The 21331-nt window shown below is 41.0% G+C and overlaps 2 long non-coding RNA genes across 3 annotated transcripts; one reads left to right on the forward strand and one right to left on the reverse strand.

The window, feature by feature from the left end:
* Positions 1-1219: 1219 nt before the first annotated feature.
* LOC131395091 (uncharacterized) lies at positions 1220-14379 on the forward strand. 2 transcript variants are annotated; one of them, XR_009216265.1, is made up of 4 exons: positions 1220-1351; positions 1590-1770; positions 3997-4092; positions 12546-14379. It is a non-coding gene; the product is annotated as an uncharacterized LOC131395091 (long non-coding RNA). The 2 variants fall into 2 exon arrangements; XR_009216266.1 differs by having other exon boundaries at positions 12549-14379.
* A 249-nt stretch (positions 14380-14628) lies between these two features.
* On the reverse strand, positions 14629-16801 carry LOC131395670 (uncharacterized). Its single transcript, XR_009216374.1, has 3 exons — positions 16628-16801; positions 16125-16234; positions 14629-14762 (listed from the first exon to the last, which is right to left on the reverse strand). It is a non-coding gene; the product is annotated as an uncharacterized LOC131395670 (long non-coding RNA).
* Between the last annotated feature and the right edge of the window lie 4530 nt (positions 16802-21331).

The following is a 21331-nucleotide window of genomic DNA, read 5'->3' on the forward strand; positions in this document are numbered from 1 at the left end:
GTTTTAAAAACAAAGGAAACCAGCATTCAGTTTAACAGTTTCTCTTTGGGAAAAACACAAGGAATACTGAAACTGCCGTCAAAACAAGGCTTTCGGTTCCTCCTGGATAGGAGCTAAGTAAAATTGAAGCTCTCACCAACCTCAGCAAAAGAATGCAGTTCACTGTGACTGACGGGCACTTCCTTCAGAAGCGAAGGGGCGAGGGGCATGAAGCGCCGCTGAACCCTCCCAATCCAGAAATTCTAAGCACAAAATCGAACTCGGACGGGATCACGGGAACGATAAAGAGAAAACTCAATAATGGCCAGAAGTCGACATATACGTTCACAAACAAACAACAAAGTATTTAAGTGCATCCAGGAATTCTGAACATTTCAACAAGCCTTCTGTCCAGCAGTCGGGGCACCTAGAGAAGGGGGCACTTATGAGACTCTGTCTCGTCCTAGACGTTGCTAAGACGCTGCTTTCACCGCAGGATCTAAGACAGCCACAGAAGTCCTTTCACAGCAGGAGAAGACCTTTCGAGCACGGGCAGTAAACAACAAAAAGCTCGCGCGGGGGGTGACTTGACAAGGTTGCGAGAGGCCGCGCTCAACACGCGCGCCTCGCTGCCGCGCTCACTCAGCGGGCCAGGCGCGCAGCCCCACGCCTTCCGGCCTGTTCGCAAACCCGAGCCCGCTGCGCCCGAGGAAACACAGCCGCGGGCGGGGCCTTCCGGCCGGAAGAAGCGGGCAGGGGAGGAGCCGCCCGCCAGCGAGGTCAGACCCCGCTCGGCCCTCGGCCCGCCGAGGCCGCTCTCCCGGGGCCCCGACGAGTGTCGGCGACCAACCGCGTGCCGGGCCGCGGCCGCCCGCGGGGCCCACAGAGCAGCGCGGGCCCCGGACGGCACCCCAGGGACGGGCGGCGGGTCCCGAGGGCCGCGGCCCAGACGCGCTGGGGCTCCGGGCTTGCCGCCAGGCACCGCCTCACCTTCTCTTCCCCGCCGCTGACAGTGATGGACGGGGCCCTGCGGCTGAGCCGGCGAGAGAAAGCCGGGCCTCCCACAGCGGCGGCGCGGCCCCCGCCCAACGTAACCAGAGAGACGGCGGGAGCGGCAGCCGCGGCGCCGGGACTTCCTCCCACGTGCGCGCCGTCGACGGGAAGCGCATGCGTGCAAACACACACGCACTCACGCGCATCCACTCCTCCAGCCCATTGCCATCGACAACCTCAGTTCATTTTACCAAACACAATTTTTGTTTGAAGAAACCCAACACGGCGGTATGTTCTGAAGTCGTGGTATCGTCATCATCTCAATTTTTCAATGCAAATCTCTAGAAGGCACTTTCTACAAATCTTCCAACAGGTCCAGGTAAAAGTTTGCAGATAAATCACTTACAAAGAGTGGGAGAACGCGTTAGTCCCAGAGGCAGTGACTGAAAACATGGGTTCTGCCTCATCCTCAAGCAGTACGACTTTTGTAAGTTACACAACCACGCAAGGTTGTTGTGAGGTTTCACTAAGGCAATGCATGCAAAGCATTAGCACAGTGCCCAACAAATAGGGAGGATCTGATAAATGGTAGTTATTATTACTCTTTTCCTTTTCAGAGTCATGACATTTAAAGCCATCGCTCAGCTATTTATCCTGGGCTGTCCTCGGGGCCTTGGTTTTTTTATGGTTGAAGAAGTCGGGGAGACAATCAGATCAGTCGTTGCCTACGCATTCAGCATCATCAATGTCCTGCAGGGGGGTTTTCTCTTTGTGATACACTGTCTCCTTAATCGCCAGGTAAGGCCAATAATTCTGTCTCTCACCAGCCTAGTCCCGAAGTCTTGTTGAATGGTTGTTTACATTCTCACTCCTCTCTGAACTTTTGTGTTTGTATTTTGGGGTTGTCTTGATTATGGGAAGAGCGTTTCGGTGCTGCTTGGGTATGCCGTGTGCGCTGGGTTTCATAGCATTCTAACCTTTAGCTTTCTGACATCTCTCTCAAGAGCGTGCATTCATCGGCTTGGGATGCCATAACAAAATATCATAGACTGTGTGGCTTAGACAACAGAAATTTCTCTTCTTACAATTCTGGAAGCTGGAAGGCTGAGAGTAGAGAGTGAGTACAGTCAGGTTCTGACGAGAGGTCTCTTCTTGGGAGAGGTCTCTTCTTGACGTGCAGATGGCCACCTTCTCACTGTGTCCTTACGTGGGAGAGAATGAGAGAGAGCTTTCATGGCATAAGGAATTGATAACTAATCCTCTCGGATCAGGGCTCAACCCTTATGACCTCATTTAACCCTAATTACTTTCGTAAAGGTCGTATCTCCAAATACAGTCACATTGGGGGGTTAGGGCTTTACCATATGAATTTTGGGGGGACACAATTCAGTTCATAGCAGAGCATGTATGAGTCAGGATAAGGCAGATTATGCTGCAGTAACAAATAGCCCCACCCTTTCTAATTTCAGTGGCTGACAACAATAAAGGTTTACTTCTCACTCAAGCTACACAGCTGTGGCTTGAACTACATCGTCTTCACTCTGGGTTGTAGACTGAGGGGGCAGCCCTCATTTAGAACATTGGTATTCTTATGGCAAAGGGAAAAAAGATCATGGCAAAGCACAGCTTAGCTCTCTTTTATTGGCCAAAATAAGTCACATGGCCATACTTGAATTCACCAGAGAGAGGATGAATAATCCTCCGGTAGTGAGGTGAACTATAGGAAGGGGCACTGGAATATTTGGCATCATCTACCACAAACTCAGAGAGACTTCAGCTCTAATTCCAATTTTTCCACTGAGTGAGTTGCTCTGTGACCCTGGGCAGGTTGCTTACCCTCTCTGAGCCTTGGTTTTCTCATCCACAAATGTGGCAATACCTACCTCCCAGAGTTGAGAATTAAATGAGATAATGCTATGTAAATCTCCTAGCACAGTTCTTGGCACATATTAAGTTTCCAATGAGGGTCATTATTATAATTTTACTCTTTACAGAAGATTGGGAACAGTTTTCCTGAATTTTTTCCTTTGCTTTTAAGTGAAACCACCAGCAATTAAGATTGGCAAAGAGACCATCTTAACACTTCATTAATTTCTCTTTCATCTTTTATTTCCTTATTAATGCTTGGAACTCTTCACACAGAGAAGAAGTAAAATACAATTTAAGTGTCTTGATGAAATCATGTTGAGTATTAAATACTTAAATATCTTTTAAGAACGTGTTGAGGAGGTTAAAAGAAGGCAACTGATGGAATCACAGGGGTGGTTTAGTGTAGGGGTTAGTGTCATGGCTCTGGAGTAAGAATGACATGATTTTTGAACACTGGCCTTGTGACCTTAGACAAGTCAGTTTACCTCCAAGAGCCTCAACTTCTTCATCTTTAATTGGGGATAAGAGAAGTACCTTCCTCATTGGGCTCATGTAAGAACTAAATGATACATTGTTTATAAAGTGTCTTGAACATGGCTATGTTCAATAATTGGTGACCTTCATCATCATAATCACCAACACCACCATCACTTTCATTATCATCCTTATCATGACCACAATCACTTTTGTAATTACTACCATCATCATCATCATCACCATCACCACCTTCTTTATCTTCATCATCACCTTGATTATCATTATCATCATGACCATCATAACCTTCATTGTCATCACCATCATCACCATCATCACCTTCATTATCATCACCACCATCTTCATCACCTTCACCCACACCATCACCATCATTGTCATCACCATCATCACCTTCATCATCATCATCATCATCATCACCACCACCGTATATAGAGTCCATATGGTGTCTGACATTTAGTAAAGCAGCTTTTCTACAATTGAGGAAGTTGAATTTAAGTAAAATGAATCAACATAAGCATGGCCAAGATTATACAGAAAACCAATGAAAGAGCAGTAGAGAGTAGGGCTTAGATGTATATCTTTAGTCTCCTACTTTAAGGTCTTGTCTCCTGAACCAAGCTCTGGATACAACACAAGCCTCTATATTCCTCAAACTTTCAGGTGCGAATGGAATACAGGAAATGGTTTACTGGGATGAGGAAAGGGGTTGAAATTGAAAGCACTGAAGTGTCTCCCTCAACTACCCACACCAAAATGGTAAGATCAGCTCTTCTGCGGTGGTATGTCCTTGTCTGAACCCAACATCTCATGCTACCAGGAGCTTCCTGGTTTCTTTTATTTTTTTTTTTTTTTATTGATGTTTTAATGGTTTCTAACATTGTGAAATTTTGGGTTGTACATTTTTGTTTGTCCATCACCACATGTATGACTCCCTTCACCCCTTGTGCCCACCCCCCACCCCCCACCCCCACTGCCCTGGTAACCACAGTCCAGTTTTCTCTGTCCATGTGTTGGTTTATATTCCACATATGAGTGAGATCATACAGTGTTTGTCTTTCTCTTTCTGGCTTATTTCACTTAACATAATACGCTCCAGGCCCATCCATGTTGTTGCAAGTGGGACGATTTTGTCTTTTTTTATGGCTGAGTAGTATTCCATTGTATATATATACCACATTTTCTTAATCCAATCGTCAGTCGAGGGACACTTAGGTTGCTTCCACTTCTTGGCTATGGTGAATAATGCTGCAATGAACATAGGGGTGCATAAGCCTCTTTGGATTGTTGATTTCAGGTGCGTTGGATAGATTCCCAGTAGTGAGATGGCTGGATCATAGGGCATCTCTATTTTTAATTCTTTGAGGAATCTCCATACCGTTTTCCATAGAGGCTGCACCAATTTGCATTCCCACCAGCTGTGTATGAGGGTTCCTGTTTCTCCACATCCTCTCCAACATTTGTTGTTTTTTGTCTTGGTGATTATAGCCATTCTAACGGGCGTGAGGTGGTATCTTAGTGTTGTTTTGATTTGCATTTCCCTGATGATTAGTGATGTTGAGCATCTTTTCATGTGCCTATTGGCCATCTGTATATCTTCCTTGGAGAAGTGTCTGTTCATTTCCTCTGCCCATTTTTTGATCGGGTTGTTTGTTTTTTTGTTGTTCAATTGCGTGAGTTCTTTATATATTATGGAGATCAACCCCTTGTCAGATGTATGTTTTGCAAATATTCTCTCCCAGCTGGTTGGTTGGTTGTTCATCTTGATTCTGGTTTCATTTGTCTTATAAAAGCTCTTTAATCTGATAAAGTCCCACTTGTTTATTTTTTCTTTAGTTTCCCTAGTCTGGGTAGGCATGTCATCTGAAAAGATTCCTTTAAAACCAATGTCAAATAGTGTGTTGCCTATATTTTCTTCTATGAGTTTTATAGTTTCAGGTCTCACCTTCAGGTCTTTGATCCATTTTGAGTTAATTTTTGTGAATGGCGATAGCACATGGTCCACTTTCATTCTTTTGCATGTTGCTGTCCAGTTTTCCCAACACCATTTATTGAAGAGACTTTCCTTTCTCCATTGCATGTTCTTAGCACCTTTGTCGAAAATTAGCTGTCCGTATATGTGTGGTTTTATTTCTGGGCTTTCAATTCTGTTCCATTGATCTGTGTGTCTGTTTTTGTACCAGTACCATGCTGTTTTGATTACTATTGTTTTGTAGTCTGTTTTGAAGTCAGGAATTGTGATGCCTCCTGCTTTGTTCTTTTTCTTTAGGATTTCTTTAGCTATTCAGGGTCTTTTGTTGCCCCATATAAATTTTAGTATTCTTTTTTCTATTTCTGTGAAGAATGTCATTGGGATTCTGATTGGGATTGCATTGAATCTGTAGATTGCTTTAGGTAATATAGACATTTTAACTATGTTTATTCTTCCAATCCACGTGCATGGGATATCTTTCCATTTCTTTATGTCATCGTGGATTTCCCTCAATAATGTCTTGTAGTTCTCATTGTATAGGTCCTTCACCTCCTTGGTAAGATTTATTCCTAGGTATTTTATTCTTTTTGATGCAATTGTAAATGGTATTATCTTTTTGAGCTCTCTTTCTGTTAGTTCATTATTAGCATATAGAAATGCAACTGATTTTTGTAGATTGATTTTGTACCTGCAACTTTGCTGTAGTTGTTGATTGTTTCTAATAGTTTTCCAACAGATTCTTTAGGGTTTTCTATATATACAATCATGTCATCTGCAAATAGTGAGAGTTTCACTTCTTCGTTACCTATTTGGATTCCTTTTATTCCTTTTTCTTGCCTAATTGCTCTGGCCAAAACCTCCAGTACTATGTTGAACAGGAGTGGTGAGAGTGGGCAGCCCTGCCTCGTTCCTGTTCTCAGAGGAATGGCTTTCAGTCTTTCCCCGTTGACTATGATGTTAGCTGTGGGTTTGTCATATATGGCTTTTATTATGTTGAGGTACTTGCCTTCTATTCCCATTTTATTGAGAGTTTTTATCATAAATGGATGTTGTATCTTGTCAAATGCCTTCTCTGCGTCTATTGAGATGATCATGTGGTTTTTATTCTTTGTTTTGTTGATGTGATGTATCACGTTGATTGATTTGCGGATGTTGAACCATCCCTGCGTCTCTGGTATAAATCCCACTTGATCATGGTGTATGATCTTTTTAATATATTGTTGTATTCCGTTTGCCAATATTTTGTTGAGGATTTTTGCATCAATGTTCATCAGCGATATTGGCCTGTAATTTTCTTTCTTTGTATTGTCTTTGTCTGGTTTTGGTATCAGGGTGATGTTGGCCTCATAGAATGATTCAGGAAGTGTTCCATCTTCCTCTATTTTTTGGAATAGTTTGAGGAGGATGGGTATTAAATCTTCTTTGAATGTTTGGTAAAATTCACTGGAGAAGCCATCTGGTCCTGGACTTTTATTTTTTGCGAGGTTTTTGATTACTATTTCAATCTCTTTACTTGTTATTGGTCTATTCAGATTCTCCATTTCTTCTTGGTTCAATTTTGGGAGTTTGTATAAGTCTAAGAATTTATCCATTTCTTCTAGATTGTCCAATTTGTTGGCATATAATTTCTCATAGTATTCTCTTATAATCCTCTGTATTTCCATGGTATCCGTTGTAATTTCTCCTCTTTCATTTCTAATTTTATTTACTTGAGCCTTTTCTCTTTTTTTCTTAGTTAGCCTGGCTAAGGGTTTGTCTATTTTGTTTATCTTCTCGAAGAACCAACTCTTTGTTTCATTAATCCTTTCTACTGTTTTTGTGGTCTCAATATCATTTATTTCTGCTCTGATTTTTATTATTTCTCTCCTTCTGCTGGCTTTGGGCCTTGTTTGTTCTTCTTTTTCTAGTTCTGTTAGGCGTAATTTAAGGTTGCCTATTAGGGCTTTTTCTTGTTTGTTAAGGTGGGCTTGTATCGCTATGAGTTTCCCTCTCAGGACCGCTTTTGCTGCATCCCATATGGTTTGGTATGGCATGTTATCATTTTCGTTTGTTTCCAGATAGTTTTTGATTTCTCCTTTAATTTCATCAATGATCCATTGGTTGTTCAGTAGCATGTTGTTTAATCTCCACATTTTGGTCACTTTCCCAGTTTTTTTTTCCTGGTTCATTTCCAGTTTCATAGCCTTATGGTCTGAAAAGATGCTTGTTATGATTTCAATCTTCTTAAATTTATTGAGGCTTGCTTTGTTTCCCAACATATGGTCTATCCTAGAGAATGTTCCATGCGCGCTTGAGAAGAATGTGTAGTCAGCTGTTTTTGGGTGGAGTGCTCTGTATATGTCTACTAGGTCCATCTCGTCCAGTTTTTCATTTAAGTCTAATATTTCTTTATTAACTTTTTGTCTGGATGATCTATCCATTGCTGTAAGTGGGGTGTTAAGATCCCCTACTATTATTGTGTTGTTGTTGATTTCTCCTTTTAGGTTTGTTAATAGTTGCTTTATGTACATTGGTGCTCCTATGTTGGGTGCATATATATTTATAAGTGAAATGTCTTCTTGATGGAGTGTCCCTTTTATCATTATATATTTCCCTTCTTTGTCTTTCTTAACCTGTTTTATCTTGAAGTCTACTTTGTCTGATATGAGTATGGCAACACCTGCTTTCTTTTGTTTGCCATTAGCTTGGAGTATTGTCTTCCATCCTTTCACTCTGAGCCTGTGCTTGTCTTTAGTGCTAAGATGTGTTTCCTGAAGGCAGCATATTGTTGGGTCTTGCTTTTTAATCCATCCTGCCACTCTGTATCTTTTGATTGGAGAGTTCAATCCATTTACATTTAGGGTAATTATTGAAATATGAGGGTTTAATGTTGCTATTTTGTCACTTATTTTCTGGTTCTTTTGCATTTCCTTTGTTTCTTGTCCCATTTATTTTGGACTGCCAGTTCATTTTGGTTGTTCTGTCTTATGATTCTTCTAGTTTTCTCTTTGTTTATCATATGTGGTTTTGCTTTGATTATTTGTTTAGTGGTTACCTTGAGGTTTGGGCAAAAAATCTTGTGTATGAGATAGTCCATTATCTGATAGCCTCCTATTTCCTTATACTAAGTCAATTCAGTCACTTTCCTCTTCCCCTTCTAAGTTGCTCTTGTTATACCTTATTCTATCTTGTGTTGTGGCTGTGTGTTTACAGTGATGAGGTTAAATTTATTTTTGGTGAATTTCTTCCTTTGATCTTTGAGTTTAGTATTTAAGTGGTTGCTAACCTATTCCGGTAAAGATCTACTATTTCTCTGATTTTGTCTACCTACTTTTCTCCTTCCTCCAAGCTTTGCGTTCCCTTTCTCTTCTGTTTTTCAGGCCTGAGGGCCTTCTTGAGTATTTCTTGTAGTGGGGGTCTCGTGGCCATGAACTCCCTTAGCTTTTGTTTATCTGGGAGAGTTACTATTTCTCCATCATATTTGAAGGATATTTTTGCTGGATAGAGTATTCTTGGCTGAAAGTTTTTGTCTTTCAGTATTTTGAATATATCATTCCAGTCTCTTCTAGCCTGAAAAGTTTCTGTTGAGAAATCCGCTGAGAGCCTGATGGGAGTTCCTTTGTACGTTATTTTTTGTTTTGTCTAGCTGCCCTTAATATTGTTTCTTTGTCGTTGACCCTGGCTAGCCTTACCACTAGGTGTCGTGGTGAAGGCCTTTGTCTGTTAATATATATAGGCGTCCTGTTGGCTTCGCTTACTGGTATTTCCTGCTCCTTCCCCAGATTTGGGAAATTCTCAGCTATTATTTCCTTGAATAGGCTCTCTGTTCCTCTTTCCCTCTCCTCTCCCTCAGGAATGCCTATAATTCTTATGTTACATTTTCTAATAGAGTCAGATATTTCTCGGAGTCTTTCTTCATTTCTTTTTAGTCTTAGTTCTCTCTCTTCTTCCATCTGGAGTATATCTGTATTCCTATCCTCTAAAGTACTAATTCTTTCCTCCATATTGTCAGCTCTGTTCTTTAAGGATTCCAGATTCTCCTTTATCTCCTCCATTGTGTTCTTCATCTCCATCAGCACTGATTGGTTTTTCTTTATGATTTCAATCTCTTTTGTGAAGAAACTCCTAATCTCATTGAATTGTTTGTCTGTGTTGTCTCGTATTTCATTGAGTGTTTTTATGATAGCTATTTTGAAATCTCTGTCATTTAGTTTATGGATTTCTGTGTCTTCGGGGTTGATTTCTGGGTGCTTGTCATTTTGTTTCTGGTCTGGTGATTTCATATATTTTTGCATTGTGGTTCCTGTGTTGGTTTTGTTTTTCCTCATCCTGGAAGTCTCTGGTTGCAATTTCCACCTGCTGCCACTGTCTGGTGGTAAAGGGCTGTGTAGTCTAAGCCCCCTGCGCTCTGCCCGGGTTTTTCTGCTGCGATCCGCAGTTTTGTTTTGTTTTTTTTTTTCCCCGCTGCGATCCACGGGTCCAGTCCAGTTTGATCAGGTCTGCCTCGGATCGCTAGATCTGGTCTGGTGGAGCTGCAGACTCCGGGTTGCGGGGAGGGGGGAGCTCTCTCTTTTGCCCTCTGGGTCCCTGACGTGGGAGGCTTCTCGTTTGCCCCTTTTTATCCGCTCTCTGGGGTGCTCAGATGTTGATGGTAGCCCTGTGGCTCCTCTGAGTCCTCTGTGCGGGAGTTTCCCACTGGCTGAGAGAGCCCGAAGAGCTACAGTTTTCCCGCCGAGGGCCGCCCCTCCCCCCTCTCTGGGAGCCGCGGGGACCGGGATTGCTGATCTGATGGGGAGGGAGCGGAGTTCTCCTTACCTCTCCCCATTTCCTCCGGGGGCCCAGCACGTTCCGCTCTCAGATGTGCGGCAGTGTGGATTCCTCCGCTCTAGGTTTTCACTGTCTGGGATTCCGTTGTTGGTCTGTGGCTGTTGCTTTTGTTGTATCTTGTGGGGGAAGAATTCACGGGAAAGCTCACTCCGCCATGATGCTGACGTCACTCTTCCTGGTTTCTTGATCTGAAAGAAAAGAGAAATTGCATTACATTCCTGCATTAAACAGCTGAAATTTCTGGTTTTTGAGACCAAAACCAGAAGAGATCTTCTTTCTTTCTTCGTCTCTCCCTCCCTTCCTCCTTCCTCCCGCCCATCCTCTCTTCCTCCTTCCTTCCCTCCCTTCCTTCCTTTCCCTCTCTTTGTTTCTTTATCTCTGTCTCTCTCTCTCCTTCCTTCTCTCTTCCCATCTTCCTCTCTCTGTCTTTCTTTCTTGTCTCTCTTTCTTCTTGCTCTCTTTCTCACTCTCTTTCTCTCTTTCTTCAGTCCATCCACAAATATCCAATGATAATTAGCAAAAATTTTTAAATTTATTTAGCAGCATTCATTTAACGAATATTTATTGAGTGTCTAATATGTGCCAGGCACTGATTTAGGTGCTGGGGAAAGAGCAGTGGACACATGGACAAAAATCCTTGTCCTCACAGGGCTGACATTCTTGTAGGGGGGAGGCAATGATAAATCACAAAAAGTGGATTTTACAGTATGTTACAAAGTGATATAAGCTATAGAAAAAAGAGCAATGAAGAGAAATCAAGAATGCATGGAGTGGGAGGAGCTCGTTTTTAAATAAGTGGCAATGAGGGGCCTCCATGAGAAGCTTACTCTTGAGTAAAAACTTGATGGGTGTATCTGATGAAAACGACCCCTGGTTTGTGAAATTATCTGGATGGAGAGGACTAGGAATACACTCTAAGCACTTTGGTGGTAAGCCATAGATTCCTGATTGCTATGACTCTTGTAACTGAGCTCGTCCCACACCGTGGCCTAGGGGCTGTGCCCATGGAGCTGTCACAAGAGATGCAAGCTTTATTCAGGACATTAGGCTGAGCCAGCAGAGCCACTGCACCTCCTCCTCATCCTGCACGTGATCTTGTTCCCTCACTCCCGAGCTGTCTCCTGGGGGGCTGCCTTCGGTTGAGTTCTTCAAAACTAGAACCTAAGACAGAGATTAGAATCCTTGTGTTTTATTGAGAAAGAGAAGAAGAGTGAAGGAGGCAGGATGGAGCATATCAGCAGTGGTGTGGCCCCAGTTGGTGTCTGGCTTCAGTCTGATCCCACAGGAGACTCTGGAGTGTGAATTGAACATGGAATTGGAAACACCTTGAGACAGGTGGCCAGCATTTTGTGTTCTCGTGTCATTCAGTCATTGGCCCTTTGGGGAATGGGGTTTAACCTTTCTGGAGAGGCAGCTCCTTTGACTACAGGCAGTTCTCTGGAGGAGGAGGAAGCTGTAAGTCATTAGTAACTAAAACTCACAGCAGCTGCAGTGTGGGTGTTCTGGCCTGGGAAAGAGGATCTGAGTCTGGCACCAAAAGTGTTCAGTGCAAGGGCCAAAGAGAATAGCCCCTGGAAGTCCATGAGGACAGTTGCTGTGGGACAATGCTTAATATTGCCCTGTAGGCAACGCTGTTTTTTGTCCTATATCTTCCAAGATATCTTCCAAGACAAGAATGAAAGGCAAATTTTTGCATTAGGAAAATTTGAGTATTTAGCTCAGTGGTTCTCAGAACCATCTGGAAAGCTAGTAACAATACTAACAAGTAATACTCCATCTTACTTGAATGAGTCTGAGTCTCTCTGTAATTTATTAGCTTTCTAGGTGATTCTCATACACACCAAAGTTTGAGAACTACTGCTCTGAGTGAACCCAATGAGTACCGAGAAGCAGATAATTATAATCCCTCATCCTTGGACAACACTTTATATTCTAAAAAGCACATATTCAATCTTATAAGCATCATTGATCCTCCGCAGCATTTAAGGGGTCCGTCACTGTCGTGTTTAAATGTAGCCCAAGTGTGTGGGTTCAAATCCCAACTCCACCACTTCCAGGCTGTGTGATTTTGCACTAGCCACTTACTGTCTCTGTGCCTCAGTTTCTTCATCTGTAAAATGTGGATACTAATAGTTAACTATCTCAGAGTGAAGATTAAATGAGGTCATATGTATTAAGTGCTTAGCATGCAGCCTTCCACACTGCAAACACACTGTAAATGTTCATAAAAAGATAAAATAAAATAAAGATACCATCATAGATGGTGTTTTGGGAGAAAAAGGCTGTAAACAGAGTCAGATATTAGGACCTCTTAACCAAGCTTTGGACCTTAGTGAAATTCTATCTTGTCATCTCTAGGCATGCTAGAAGTTTTAGTTAATTTCTAAGGTGTTCATTTCTCTTCAACTTTTTCTCCATATTCTCTCCCCTCAAGTAGGAGGAACTGGGGAAGTCATCAGAATCCTATCGCAGAAGAGACGCTGCGTCTGTCCAACCACAGCCTCAGATTCATCTTGTCACTGTTTCTTGGCAAAGAACAGGAAGCTGAGCTGTTTATGGTCGGCGCCCCACCCGTGGTCACATATGGATGAGACCAACGCCACCATCCATCTTTCCTGTGAAAATGAGTGCTGACATATTCCTCTATTTTGGCTTCTATCTCCATAGAAAGAAGGGGGCACATGGGAGAATTCTTAGATCCAGAATCCAGTATTGTACATCACGTGCAGTTAAATGCTCAAAGAATCCTTTCTAATGACGAGGGAAATAAGTGGATCTTCTTCTTCTAGCTGTTACCATCTTGTCCAAAGCTGATTGGCTGACATCTAGATTCAGCTCACAAATGCCTCTCTGGCCTCTGTGTTGCATTTAATGCTCCCAAAGATCTTGCATCACTGAATATTTGCATAACTTAATAATTCCATAAGAATAAATATAAAAAGGGGGTTGCATTCTTGCAATGCAAAAGTACACCACTATCCCTGCTTAGGGGTGCATAGTCACTGGGAAGCATCTTGTGGTCTGATCATCGGCACTTCCCTGGTTTCATTGCCTGATGACTTTTTGGAACCTAGCCTATACCCTGGTTAAACATAATTTTGTTTTCTTAGTGTCATCTCGAACATGTCCTCGTGTAAATGCTCCCAAACTAAAACAGCTTGGAGTATCACAGCAGTGGTTTGGCCTTATTTTCTTTGTTTTACCATTTCTAATTTATTTTCTAAACTTATTGGATTTTAGGCATGTTTTTCAGCACTATAATTACTAAATGCCTGGATAACTTTGTTACTAGACAATGTTTTAAAAACAGTGTTAGATTACAACAATGGTAAATGTTAAAATAGCAGCCAAGAGAAGCCATAATTCATTTGAAGAAATTTTGTGTTCAAATTTTAGGTCCTGGACAAAGGATTGCATTGCTTTTCTGCTTCACCAGCTCAAGTGTCTCCCCCACATCACAGCAATATAACCAGAGTGTATGATTCACTCCACCTGCTGGTTTTTAAATGATGTGATTCCTCTTGAAAAGGTAAAATTTAGGGAGATTCACGCGGTTTCAAAATGTGTGCCTGCATTGTGACTTTATATCATGCAATTTCAAATTTACACCAGTAAAACTTGCATACAATGCAACCTTTTTCAGGAGGACAATTTGGCACTGACTATCCAAATCTAATATTTTGATACATAATGCTTTCATTTAAAAATTCCACTGCTAGGAATTTAGCCTAAAGATATTGTGATAAGGGCATTTATAAATACAGGGTGATAGGATATATAAATTCAGAGTGAGGTGATATATTCTATCTCCCTGAATTATTTGCTGTGGTGTGTTGGGTGGAGGAAAAAGGAGCACCTGGTCTGTAAACATGTTACCTTAAGCCTGTAAATGCATGTACAGTCCACTAGGCTCTCACACCCAAAGAGAAGCCAAGCTGGCCTGGCTTATCCTGCCAGCCACCAAACACTGGACAACAAAGGCATTGGTCTCGCTGAGTCTCTCTGGAGTGTACTGGACCACTTCATGTGTGCCTCCAGGTCACTATGAGCCCCTTGCACTGCTTAACCCATGACCAAAGGTTTGCCTTGATGCATCAGTAGGGAGCACACAGTGGCTAAAGGCCAAGAAAGACTAATCAAATCCTGTGAATAAGGCAGCACAGGGCTTTCATTAGCTCATTGTTGCTTATTTGATCAATTCACTAATTGTTTGCTAACTTATTGAATGAGAATAAATGTGTGTATGGCAATAAACAAGTGACTCACAATTTTACTGTTTGTCTCTTATTTGAACTGGCTCTTTGCTGCAACCCAAGGGAAAAATCTAAATTAAAGAGCACTCTCACGTATAATAATTGTCATTTGGTTTAAATAGAACAGATGCATTCACAAAAGTTCACCAAGTATGTTTCCTGCAGTACTTTTTGCAATGCAAAGTGTCAATCAGTCAGGACGGTTTACATAATTTTTATGTGCAAATCATTGACGTAAATAATCAATAAACAATCTATAGACTAGAAAGGTAAGGTGATATTTCCCTGAGCCAAGCTGCGGACTAGCCTGGAAGTGCAGTTTCCACTGGGGAGGAGGGTCCTCTGTGGAAGCGCGATTCACAGCATGGTTATATACCGTTTCAGAGCCAAGAACACACCTGAGAGGAATACAATTTTGTTTTTCTCGAAGTCATAAGGAGAGGTTTTGCTGCAATTTAGCAGATACACAGCAGGTCAACTTGACCTTGGTTTTCTTGAAAGAAAAACTTATCTTCAAAGAGGTACTGGTATTGGTATCAGAGGAAGGGAAACATTCACCTCCATCTTTAAAGAGCACATCTTTTGCTTTGGGTAAATGAAGCAGATGTACAATGCATGTTTGGTGAGCCATAAGTCAGGCTGCTCTGGGAAGAAACAAGTTTTAGGCCAAATCAGGTTTAACCCAGAATGGCTTCCCCATACACCTCAATATGTGAAAACTTCTAATTATTCTTATTATTTTCATCAACATAATGTAATAAATAATATGCAGTGAAATTTATTAAATGAGACATGTTTTCATGTGCTCTTATAAAAAGACCTCCAAGATACATGTGTCATGCGAAAAAAGCAGTGTGTGGTTCAGTGAGTAGTGTAGAATCCCTCTTCTGTTCAAAAAAAAAAAGTTTATAAGTAGACAAATTTTTATAGGGTCACTTCCCATCAAAAGGATCGAGTGAATTCAAGAGAATATCCTTCCTCTGTTCCAAACAGATAAAATGAAGGGAGTTAGGGGCTACTAAGCTATAGTTGGGCCCATCTAAGCTGATTGGCTTGCCTCGAGTCAGTTCATTTATGGTAATCAAGCTACTTGGGCTACTGGAAGCTAGATTTTCCTTATTGAAGGACTTCTCACTTTGTAAAGGGCTCCAGTGGCAACATTTCTGAAGATTCTTCATTCCAGGGTCATCCTGGTGCTATGGGTTCCCACCTGGCATATGTGTAGTGTCATCTCTGTTATTGAGCAAGATTTTATTAATCAATAACCTGTGTTAAGGTAGCAAAACTAATTTCTGCTGCTCAATGTTTTATGTGCTATTTCAATTCCCTCTTTTCTTTGTACATTCCTCAATCTTGAAGGAAATAGAGTGATGACCACTCTAGCTACTTCCTGCTGAGTAGGGGGGAAGATCAAAGTTTCTGAGTCTTTTGTTCTTAAAAATAATCAAACCAAAGAGACGCATTTTGTGGTGTCACATTTTGATCCCCTACATTTCTGCCACTGAAACTTCAAGAAGTTTCACAGTCCAGAAGCTGAGTTGGTAGATTGTTCCATCTCACTGAACACCAACCAGTCTCTTAGTTCTGGCAATAGGTCAGTCCAGAAATGGACTGAATGAAATGCATTTCAGGAGGTGGTGATGTAGGTAGGCTCCCAAAGTTAGGCCTATGAGCAAGAAATCAGGTATTTAAAAAGAGGCATTTCTATGAAAACAAAAGAAAAACAAAGGTTAATGGTTGAAGCCAGTTTCTGAACCCACGAGAGTCAACTCAATCAACTCTTGATCTTGATCTTTTGTTAGCAGTTGTATGAAGCCATCAGTTTCTCTGTTAGAGTTCTGTAATTTCTTACCCAGTTCAGTTTTATGATCTGAAAGTTTATCAGAAAGATGTATTCTAGAGTAAGTGTCAAAGACGTTTCCAGGAATCTCTGAAACATTTGCAAAAGCACCAGAGTAAAACAATAACTGTCGGTAAATGACAAAAGACTTAAATATGGCAATTGACAAAGAAATTTGATTATTTCTGACATATAATGTTTTATAACCAGGAGAGATCAGAGTTTTAAGAATGTTATATAATTTATAAAATACATATTAATAACATTTACACATGTAATATCACCTAAGAAGGTTTGTTATTTACTAAATGGAAAAAGGAAGCGTTTTGACCCTACAGCCCTCATCCAGAACCTCTCCATTCCTTGGATGACTGGCAGACCTAACAGAGAGGTGGAGAATGTCTCTGTAAGGCATACACTCACCTGTCTCAGTGGAAATCTCATTCTCTGGGCAGAGAGTGCAGTCAGAACAACAGACAGCCTTTCTCTCCTAGGGGCTCTCCCTAAATCCAGGACCCCAACTCTCACTGCATACAGAGTGCAGAGTCTGGAGAAAATCAGATATCTGTTGGTAAAAGCTGTGATATTTACTTAATTTTCCAATAACTACAGTGTTTTAGAGTATTGGGCCTTTAACAGATTTGATTTTTTTGATTTTTAAATACCTAAATCCAATTCATTGATTGGATGCCATGTTTATTGTATGATATAAAATATACAAATAGAAACACATAGTTGAATAAATGTGTTCTATTTCCATCCACTGGATAAATGGTAATTGAGAAAACTCATTAAGCTGGAAGTCAGTTGTTAAATGCCCATATGTGGTCCTTTATGAACCTCGGAGGGGGCACAAAACCCCACAACAAGATTTTGCTTATTTATGTATAGTGTAAAGCATTATGATTGAGTCCAACGCACCTCAGTAATTCCCGCAGCCCAGTCTATCACCTCCTCAGATAAAGACAATTCTTGGCCACGTGGAGCATGTGGGGGAATACTCTCCTACTTTCACTGTAAGTCCAAGATCTTCTGGAAAATTCCAAAAGCTGAGAATGGCATACTCTGCATCTGATTTTCTTTCTTCAGCCAAATTCACCGAGTCACCAGTGGCATTGTTAAATTCTATGTTCCTCAGAAAGGGGTGTAGAGATGGGGAAACGAGATGAATCGTCTTGTGATGAAGTGTATCCTGGTGTCAAAGATGGAAAACTTGAATGGAGGAAAACCCTTCATTGTCTATAATTCCAGATCATAATGTGAATTTCTTATAAGCGTCCAATGAAGCAAAACAAATGGAAATATATGGAGAACTAAAATATTATAATGTTTCTAAAGTATCAGTTAGTTTCAGGAGAAGATGCTTGAAGATAAGCAGACCAAGACAATTAGTGGGTGTGGAAATCAGGCTAATCTCAACTGCAGAGACAAATCTATCCACACCCATTCACTATCTGAATTTTCCCAGGGCATCAATCTGCAAAATGACCTTAGCAATACATAAAGTGGTTTCAGAATTAAATGATATCTTTTATGTAAATTATTTACTATACTTTTCCATATAGGCACTTAAAGGACTAGTTCTCTTCCTGTTGTCATTGAGGAGTTTCATGAGAAAAGGCTGGATATGCCCTATTGAAAACATTCGGCAGGCAGAATGTTGGGATCCTTTGTAACACAAAGCATTGATATTGACTCAAAGAACACCTTCTTCTTGAAGCTAGCACATTCTTCTTGATGACCATTACTACCCAGGACTAGATTTACATTCTGGAGAATGAAACAAGTACAGAACCTCCTGTGCTTTTGGAGAAAGAATCCTAACTACTTGGTTTGAGCACTATGGAATCCCATCAGGAAGTCACATTTATTACAGGACATGCTATTAAACGGAAGAGAAATTACCTGCCAGGGAGAAATCACCAGCCCTTCCCCACTTCCCGTTGGTTGCATTTCTACTTGTTGGAGAAGCATCTCATGAAGGGTCCAGGCCACAACATACACAGCATTGTACACGTTGTAACTCCCTTCTGTCATGGCCATGTCTAAACGATGCCAAGGCAACCTCCCCAAGGAGGCATTAGTTGGACAATTCTCCAATGTTTTACAGTCAGACAACTTGCAATCAAAAGAGATGGCCCAAAACTTATTAAGGTAAATGCCTTCTGGATATTTGGAAGGGTTAACTGTCTGCATAAAAGTTTCAAAACCAGGGATCTCACCATGGTGGTGTGAAAAAATGAGAGTCCCATGGAATGAGTCAAGTATGAAAGCTCTTGGACCGGTGGTAAAATCCTGCTGTGATGTTGTGACCCAGACTTTCCATATCTCTAAAAACATCCATTTAGAAAAGCTCAAGCTTATTAGAGAGTCAGCATCACAATAAACAATAACCAATTTCACTGATGATTCCTTGATCTGCAGATGATATTGAAAGTTCCTTGAGGTATATAAACTTCCAGTGACAGGGATCATTTCCACAAAGGCTGCACGGATTCCATTCCTGTCCATCTCTCCTCTCAAGTCTGAGAGAAATTGAACACCTTTCTTGTCTTCTGAGACGACTAGCCCCACCAGGTCCAACTGAAATGAAGCAGCAAAGAGACCATGCCAAGGGCCAGAGATGTGTCCCCGGGGGCCATCTGATAGAAACATAGAAACTGGTCATCATCATTCAAGATGGGATCAAAAGGACCCTAAGCTAAAGGGAAAAGATAGTTGGAAACCACATGAAGAAGAGGATTGGCAAAAAGCTCACTCAGTCTTAAACAATATTCAGCAACACCTGGAAGTGGTAGAAGGGGAAATTTACTCATTTCACTATCCAATCATCTACCACTCCCTGAGAGATTTCTATAAAATAACTGATCAGACTCAGAGTTCCAGGAACTTCCCTTGTCTCCTTCTCCTTCATCCTCCTCTCTACTTCAAACAAAGGAAACATGCACACCTCACCAAGACTCTGTACACTTACCCTTTGAGATCACATCCTTTGAGAGATGCATAAACCCAGTCTTCTCCTTTCATTCTTTTTAGACACCTGAGAATGGCACCAAATGACACATGGTTTCATCTCTCCCCATCCTGCCCATCCTTACCTGTGGAAATTTGTAGAGTGTCAGCAGTGTTCCATTCTGGGCAGAAATTGCGCCTGTTGCTCCTGTAAGGACTGCTACAGACTTGCTCTCTCTCCTATAGTGGTAATTAGGAATGTCCTTGCCCAGCCCTGAGAGCCAAATCGGGGAACTCTCAAATGCCTTCTGTTCGCTGGGCAGGGCATTATAGACATCAAATCCCAGCGACATGTTGAGTAAAATATGGGGCTTCTTGTTGATCTCCTCAATGGCGAAAACCAAAGCCAGAACATACTGGTAGTTCTTGTACTGAAACCTGCATGGAGGGATAGAGATCCTTAGGGAAAAGTCTCAAACCACTATTCTTCAAAGTGAATGCAATGACTTAAATAAAGGAGAATGGCCAGTCAACTCATTTTGTTTATGGCAACTCAAGAAGCCTCTACCTTGACTCTTCTGAAGCCTTATAATTTATAGCTAAAGCAAATAACATAACTTAGGCTCTGGAATGTCCTTGCTGAATTCCACACACATGGACAAAAGTGTTAATTTTATGAAGGAAAGTGCAATGAGTAGAAAAGCAGATCACATTCAGAGAGAGTTTTGTAAATGATTTTTTGGTTCAGGACCAAAATGCTTGTTCATATGAGCACATCATTAAATTCTTCATAGAAGAGCAACAATATTAACATGAGATTTGAGATAGCCCTGGGCAGGAAAGGTAACTCCAACTCAAGGGTGTGGGACAAGCAGAGAAGCATGACCTATGTGGGTTGAGAATGGTGCAGCAGAAGGCTGGCAATCAAATTGCCTAAACTTCTGCCCCGTCAGACTTCTGTGTCTGCCACCATCAAAACTCAGGTAACTAAAGTGAAACTTCAGAGATCCGAAGAGGGAAGAATCATCACAATCCAGGAACATTTGGAAGAAGTATAAAGGACTGAAAACTGGAAACACAGGAATGTAAGAGACACAGCATTGTAAAGTTTAAAAAATTATTATCCACTTCTTATTTTAAAAATATAAAAATAATGTTAATATTAATAATTAACATCTTTAGAAGTACCTATTCTAAACAGCCTCTATTGTCTTCATCTTTTCTACAGACTTGTGCACAGAAAATCTCCGAGGCCAGAGAAAATTCTTTGCATTTCTATTGCCTGGGATCTGTAATTCCATCCAGAATAAAACAGAGTAGTCCCTTGTACTTATTCCAAATGTTCTATATGTTGAGACCTGATTAACAGCCTAGCTCATGCTCACTGCTTGTTAATGCTCCCTGTGTGCTTGAGAAGAATAGACATTCTTCAGTTTCGGGGTATAGGGATCTATGTGTGTACAATAGACCAGACATGCTAATATAGTTTTCAAACATTCTATTATTAGATATATGTTATTATTTGTCTGAGAAAGAACTGAATTTCTTGACTATAATGGGAAATTTTCTATTTTTTCCTCCTCCTCCTCCTTCTTCTGCACTTCCTCCTCTGTCTTTTTCTTCTTCTTCCTCTCCTCCTCTTCTTATCCCTCCTCTTCTTACTCCTTCCTTTTCTATTTGAGGCTATATTATCTTAACATGATAGAATGTATAAGATCACAGGTACTATATCTTTGTGATGAGTTGAACTTTTATATCACTGTGAATTGACTACTTGATTCCTAATGATGCATTTTATCTTTACCTATTTTATCTGATATCGTTATAGCTACCCTGGACTGACTTTGAATGGTATTTGTGTAGTGTATCTTTATATGTTCTCCCACATCCTGACTTCCTAATTTTTCATATGTTCTTTGGTTTTCACACGTCTTGTAAAGAGGATTAGATAAATTTGTTACTTTCCCCTCCAATTTGTCAATTTGTATTTAACTAGAAATTTTATTTCATACTTTTGCTCCCACTATCTATAATTTTCTTTTTCTTTTTCCCTTTTTTTTACTTTATTTCTCTTTAAAATGTATCTATTTATACTTGCTTTCCATATTTCATTGTATCTTATTTATTAAAGTGAGAATTGCATTCTCTATTTCTATTTATCACCAGTCCACCCAG

The sequence above is a fragment of the Diceros bicornis genome, chromosome 31 (genome assembly GCF_020826845.1).
Source record: "Diceros bicornis minor isolate mBicDic1 chromosome 31, mDicBic1.mat.cur, whole genome shotgun sequence".
Taxonomy (NCBI): domain Eukaryota; kingdom Metazoa; phylum Chordata; class Mammalia; order Perissodactyla; family Rhinocerotidae; genus Diceros; species Diceros bicornis.